Below are 7,261 nucleotides of genomic sequence, written 5' to 3'. Positions count from 1 at the left end.
AAACTGATGCATTTTGACCATAATTTGAATTTTGACACTATTATTTATGGCTTTTATGACACCTCTAACATCTAAATAATGCATGCCTTCTATAAAATAACAAAAAAAAGCACAAAAAATGTTTTTGATAAAATAAATTTATTTGCACATAACACTAAACGACTGAACTGATGAACTATGTACAAAAATGAAATACATCAGTGTCATACATACTTTTTTTTTGTGTGATATAAAATAAAACAGTTGCCTTGATGCAAGGGCACACAACATAGTTCACACCACATTCTTGTTTCACTCCGTTTGCCTTTGCACAAACAGACCCGACACTTTCGTTGTGGTCTGGCTTTGCTGGTCCGTGGAAAATAGGCGAGCTTGTGTTTGTCCACTGGGGTTTGTGTGAAAATAATTGTCTGGGAAGTGATTGCTGGCATCCGCGATGTGCTGCAGAAGCTCATCCGTGAGAAACAGCTGCAGGAAATCAGCTGGCTCCTCAGACTCCAAATGGGCAGCGGCATTCAGTGGTCCAGGGGTTGCTGTAAAGTCGATTTTCCTCGGTTGCCATCCAGTGTGACGCCATCCGGAACCACTGCTTCCTGATGCACAACCTGTAAATTACAGAAATACAAACAATTGGAAATATATATTTATTGCTGCATTTTATTGCTGGCGTGTGAAGTTTCATATTATAATTTACCTTTCTTTACACCAACAAGACGAGGAGGAACTTTCTTGCCGCGGGATGCACAATCTGTGAATTTTAGAAAGTATGCATGATTACCACACCATTCAGTATTGTTGTTTCCTCGTCGGGGAGGAGATGCGCTCGCGCGTAACTGCACATTTACGCGACATTTTCTGCCCGCAAGATGCATGATATGTACAATAAAAGCATGAGGGCTAAAACCACATGTTCAATGGTAACTTGCGAGCGTTTACTTCCTCGTCGGCGAGGACTTACGCTCGCGTGTAATTGTGCAATAGGCGCCCGGACGAGAAAGTCAGCGAGCAAGCTTGCGTCTAACTGCACATTTACGCGACATTTTCTGCCCGCAAGATGCATGATATGTACAATAAAAGCATGAGGGCTAAAACCACATGTTTAATGGTAACTTGCGAGCGTTTACTTCCTCGTCGGCGAGGACTTACGCTCGCGTGTAATTGTGCAATAGAGGCGGCCGGATGAGGAAGTCAGCGAGCAAGCTCGCGTCTAACTGCACATTTACGCGACATTTTCTGCCCGCAAGATGCATGATATGTACAATAAAAGCATGAGGGGTAAAACCACATGTTCAATGGTAACTTGCGAGCGCTTACCTCCTCGTTCGGGGGGGATCTGGTGAGGACTCTCAGCTGCTTTGGCTATTGTCCGAAGGCAGGCGATGCAGGCCGCAAGGCACGCGCACCCTCTTTAGACGCCGTTTTGTTGTGACGACGACGAAGCGTCATCCTCTCAACCAAAGCGTCTCCATCGCCTTGATGCTTTTAGGAAGCTTTTTTTTTACAAAAAAGCATTCCTCGATCGTCATTTGCTTGGAGGATTTCATTGCTAACGCTACTAATGCGACTGCTGCTAGTGCTGCCGATGCTGCTGCTACCCACGCTGCTCTCCACACTTATAAGTCTACCCCAGGATCCCGCCCCCCCATTTGTACCTCTGGCGCAGATTCAAGGCGGATCTTTTGCACCTCTGCCCCCTGCTGGGTGATTTTTACATGATTCACAATGCGGACAAGGCTGATTCTCAGTCAGAGGTTGCATCAGACCCTTATGTACACTATGACGTAAAAAAGACAGGAAACGTACTTATACGTCTTTGGTAGAGGGCGCCATTGCATTAAAAGACGTCTTTGTACGTCTAAGGGAGTAAATGAGTTGAACAAAGTACAGGGTCCTTCACCTGACTACAGATGATCTTCTGGGGACTTTATTTGGTTTTAATCACTTTTGGGGTCTGTATCTATGCACACTCCCTGGTTTTGCTACCTTCCCGGGTACCACATACACACTGCTTAGTTTCTCTGCCTTCGTGGGTACCACATACATATTGCTTGGTTTCTCTGCCTTCCTGGGTACGACATACACACTGCCTGGTTTTGCTACCTTCCTGGGTACCAGTCACACAAACGTCAGACGACTCAGCACATACCGACTGTCTCAGCACTACACACTTTCACTCCAAGGCAGTGCTGTGAACCAACTTACTGACAAGAGGTAGTATTTAGAATTTTAAAAAGTGCTTGAAAGGTTTTGTTCATGTAAAACCAACAGATTATGACATTATTATTATTATTTAAATCAGTATTAAACAGCATCAGCATAGGTTAAAGATATTATACAGACTATATACGATAAAAAAATACTAAACCACCCTTGCTTTTCCGTCATTTCTTGTATAAGTTAACACACAGATGTATAACATTTGTTTATACAAATATAACGATTAAAAAGTAGCTGATTAGAGTTTTAATTTTGTATTCATTAATCTGTAATAAAAATGGACATATTTTGGTTAATAAAATTAACAAGAAATAAAAGTAAAGGGTGTTCTAATACTTTTTTCAAGATTGTCCTAACATACATTTAATGTTTACAGTATATGTCTTCGGAAGAAGCGCAGCATTAGATTTTTTTTTTTGTTCTCTCTCTTTGACTTCTGAATTTGAATTTCTGTCACAGATGTGCTTGAATTCTATTTTGGATGATTTGTGTTAAACTGCACAAATATTTGAAGAGCCATAGAATTCAAGAATCACACCAGTGCTGCTACTCCTCCGAACGGGTGAACGCCCTTGATTAACAACCTGCGTTGAGGTGGCTTTTGAGATTCGTGGTGTGGGAGAAAAATCTCTGAAGGCATTCTTAGACTTCAAGAGAGGGTCCACAATTTTCAAAGATTCACTTCCGTCTGAATCAGAGGCCTCACTTGTATCCGGAATATATTCATCTCCACTGTCATCTGAGTTGGAGTAATAATGCTTATCCATTCCAAAGTCAGCCTGTTTTTTTAATCTAAAAAACAACAACAACAACGAAATATAAAGGATAGAAGGCAGGAGACCAATAAAATATATGCAATTTGCTTGTAAGATTCCCTGAAATCTATATGGGTTGTTTACCTGTATACTTTTGGTCCTCCTGAGCCTTGGGATAGTAATATGGTCTGGGTCTGAGGCACAAAGTTCAGGGGCAGGATTTGACAATGATTCGTCAGAATCTGTGTCGTTATTCCAAGGAAGATTCAGCCCATATTTTTTGTCCAAGGGAGGAGACTGGGTTGCATCAGAGTCCAAGAGAAAATTGAGAACCCATTAAATACTTAATCCCCAGAGGAATCTGCACAGAAAAAGGTCTTAATTCTATTTGAAAAAAAAAAAAACTAAAATATTGATGAATGATATTATGACAAAATAATGTAATAACAAAATTAGAATGATTTTAGGAAATTATTTGCAAAACCAAAACATTGTGGTACGATAATAATGCATATAATTATTCTACGCAGCTATATTTAACAAAAACACTTAATTGACCGTAACAAAAAGCTCCCGGGAGGAAAACTACATTAAATGTTTTTTTAACAGGGCAGTGAAAATATTGGAAAATAAAAAAAATAATGAATAAAATAATATGAAAAAAGAATTCAATGTGTATCGATGGACCCATATGAAATACTTATATCGCTATGTACTTATCAGCCATATCGCCCAGCCCAATATGTAACTGCAACTTCAAAACCTCGGGCCATAACAGGATTGTAACATGGAATGCATATCTTCATTCCTAAATTTGTAGATCCCGAGGAGGCTGCTCAATGGTCCTGGTAATGTAAACCTCAACCAATTCGGTCACAGCCAATGTTCTCCATCCTTGTTAAGAAGTTTTGAAATGATTTAATAGATATACTATTGCAAACTATACCAGAATTTTATACATTTTAAACTTTTGATCACAATTTTACCTATTTTCTAAAAATCTGAAGAATCCACATGCCAAATCACCTGCTGTGGACACATAGGTTCTGTTCTGACAGATAATTCAGTTACAGGTTGTGTACTTAAAGCCAATAAGAGGGCAATGCAGCAGTCGACAGCCTGACGAAAGCTTAAGTCTCCCAATGAGAGAACTGTAGTGGCTGGTAGGTTCTTAGATTGTAACATAGTAAAGACATACACTACGCATAACTGTATATCATATGATGATGAGGGAAAATATTATTAGCTACGATTTATGTCCAGATATATTAGAAAACTTGTCCAACCAGCACAGGTCTATCTAACTGTAATTTTAACATCTCAAGACACGACAGGATGACCACATGATACGCATACCTCCTTTTCAGAGTCTGTCAAACCTTGAGAAGGCTGCTTCGATGTTCTGGTGGCATCAACCTCAGCCGATTCAGTCATTGTCGGTTGTCCTCCATCCTAATGAACAAGTTGAATATTAATTTAATGAATTAAAAAAAAGAAAATGGATCAGAATTTTACACATTTTAACGAACAAGTTCACGAATGAAACAAAACCAATTACTTTAGCGCATGACAATTAATCTTCAGTAGAGATATGTTGTGACTGATATTTCAGTCACAGGTTGTCTTTTGAACGCCACCAGGGCCGCAATGGAGCACAGGACAGCCAAAAGTCTTCTTGTCGGACAGCTGTAGTGGCTGGTAGGTTCTAAGATTATAACATAGTAAAGGCACATACAACTCCTAACTGTATTTCATATGATAATGAAGGAAAAGATGATTAGCTATGATTTATGTCAACAATAAAAATGGCTCTACGGGGTCCCCACGAACGCAAACCTGACAGTTGGGTGTCAGATGGCCAACATACCTGACTCGCAATTCAACTCAACTGGACCCCACAACACAAGAAAAAGCTGAGTGAGCCTCAAACCAGACATACACATTCACTGACAAATATCCTGTGACACCAGATATATTAGAAGTCTTGTCTAATCAGCACACGTCTATCTAACTGCAATTTTAACATCTCGAGACACGACAGGATGAGCACACGATACGCATACCTCCATTTCTGAGTCTGTAAAGCCTGGAGGAGGCTGCTTCGATGTTTTAGTAGCATCATAAATTTATTGAATTAATTATATTTGAGGTTGGATTAGATTTTTACACATTTTAAGCCTTAGCCACCCAAAACAAAACATAAGCTCATGAATGAAATAAAACTAATTAATTTCGCCCATGCCAATTAATCTTCTGTAGACACGTGTTGTGACCAGTGTTGTTTTTGGCAGGCATTTTAGATTTTGTCCAAGTCATTTGGACAAAGTGCTGATTTGTTTACATCACATTTAGTCATCCCAATTCGTTATAGTTTTAGTCCAGTTTTAGTCAACGAAAACTAAAAAAAGGGTTTTAGTCCAGTTTTAATCGACGGAAACGCAAAAAAAGTTTTACCCTAGTTTTCGTCAATTTATTCACAAAGGTTTTAGTCCAAGCGGCACGGTGGCCCAACTGGTTAGCATGATGGCCTCACAATATTGAGGTCGTAGGTACGATTCTGGCTCCGGCCTTCCTGCGTGGGTTTCCTCTGGGTAATCCGGTTTCCTCCCATATTCTTAAAACATGCATGGCAAGTTGCTTGGACACTCTAATTGCCCCGAGGCATGAGTGTGAGCGTGGATGGTTGTTCGTCTATGCATGTCCTGCGATTGGCTGGACACCAATTCAGGGTGTACCTCGCCTACTGCCGAAGACAGCTGGGATAGGCTCCAACACCCCCCGCGACCCTAGTGAGGAGAAGCGGTTCAGATAACGGATGGATGGATGGATGGATGGGTTTAAGTCCATTTGAGTTAAAACAAGGCATTCAAGGTTTCCACCCAATAACAAAGACTTTTGGATGGACTACTAAGGATTCTTCATTACAAACAGAAAAAAGTGGCAACAGTGGAATCAATACTCACTGCTCCAAAATAAGCAGAGAAGCAAAACATTTTGTTGGGCAACTGTTGTGGCTTTATTTCACTAAAAGCAACATAAAATAATTTATGAACCACATGCTAACAATTTTGTCTAGTCAACGAAAAAAATTCATGTACATCACGTCATGTTTTCGTCATAAAAGAACCTCGTATAGCTTGTCATCGTCATTAAAAAAGGGGCGTTAACGAAGTATTTTCGTCATAGTCATCAGTGACGAAAACAACACTGGTTGTGACTGATATTTCAGTCCCAGGTTGTCTCCTGAACACCACCAATTGGGCAAGGGCGCGCAGGAAAGCCTGGGGTCTTCTATTTTTACAGTATAGAAAGGCTAAATATCAAATTGAAACAGTGTTTTATATCATGAATATACAGGGTTGGTGCTGGTTCTGGTAGGGAAACCACAACATAAAGATGTCCTTAATTAGTCCCACAATGGGGATATTTGCAATATGGCATATGATGGCCTAACAGGGCCACCGCCCAGAAAGGAGTAACGCAGAACTTTGTAATACTGTCACTCCCTGACCAGTTCGTTGTTCCTGCAGAGCCAAACTTTGACTCAGACCCACAAATTTGAATTACAGATAGTGGACAATGGAGAACTCCCCCAGTCAGTCATCATGTTCAACTTCCATAGAAACTTCACATACATTTATTAGATTGCCAAACTAATTGGAAACTACATCACCAGAACACCACAAGTGGGCTCTGTTATTGTACTTAAAGATGCATCTTACAAACCTGTGTTCTCCAAGGCCAGCTGGTCCATAGTCTTAAGTTATTTCTTCGCCAACATCAATGTCTCGGAGCGCAAACAGACAGAGGTGTGGTCTGTCCTCTGTTGTCATCTTCTTCATTTTACAGTTGGGGTGCATGTGGTCATCATTAACCAGTCTTCCCAGACTGCCATCTTCTTGAGCTGCATCAACACTTAAAATAGATTAAAAAAAAAAAAAACAATTATTCAATCAATGTCAGAAATTAATCTTTGAGACAATCTTGTGTACACAAAACATAAAAATAGGAAATCCACAATTTTTAAATCTAAATCAAATCATACAAGAAATTTCTATTGGAATCAGACCCTATTAACAGCTTGTCTTTGAGACTTCATGATCTATATTTTCATTTGTACAGATTCAACGCATGAATAAAAGTAATTATACATTTTTGCTTAGAGAATGATTTTTCCCCTAACACTTATGGGATGAGTATGTGTTTATTTTTTTAAATAAAAACAAAAATAAGATAACATCTCAATCTTTGCCTCACCTCCAAGTTTTTTCTTGCCGGCGGAAGTCAAA

The 7,261-nt window shown here is 39.7% G+C and overlaps 1 long non-coding RNA gene across 1 annotated transcript; it reads right to left on the bottom strand.

Moving 5' to 3' along the window:
• Positions 1-402: 402 nt before the first annotated feature.
• Positions 403-1,619, bottom strand: LOC148315592 (uncharacterized). Its single transcript, XR_015840781.1, has 3 exons — positions 1,315-1,619; positions 695-748; positions 403-605 (listed from the first exon to the last, which is right to left on the bottom strand). It is a non-coding gene; the product is annotated as an uncharacterized LOC148315592 (long non-coding RNA).
• Between the last annotated feature and the right edge of the window lie 5,642 nt (positions 1,620-7,261).

Source organism: Idiotropiscis lumnitzeri, unplaced genomic scaffold (assembly GCF_059441095.1).
Source record: "Idiotropiscis lumnitzeri isolate Australia: NSW breed Sydney's pygmy pipehorse unplaced genomic scaffold, RoL_Ilum_1.0 HiC_scaffold_86, whole genome shotgun sequence".
Classification (NCBI taxonomy): Eukaryota; Metazoa; Chordata; class Actinopteri; order Syngnathiformes; family Syngnathidae; genus Idiotropiscis; species Idiotropiscis lumnitzeri.
Note: the sequence above shows the minus strand (reverse complement) of the source record. Positions and strands in the feature narration are given on the sequence as shown.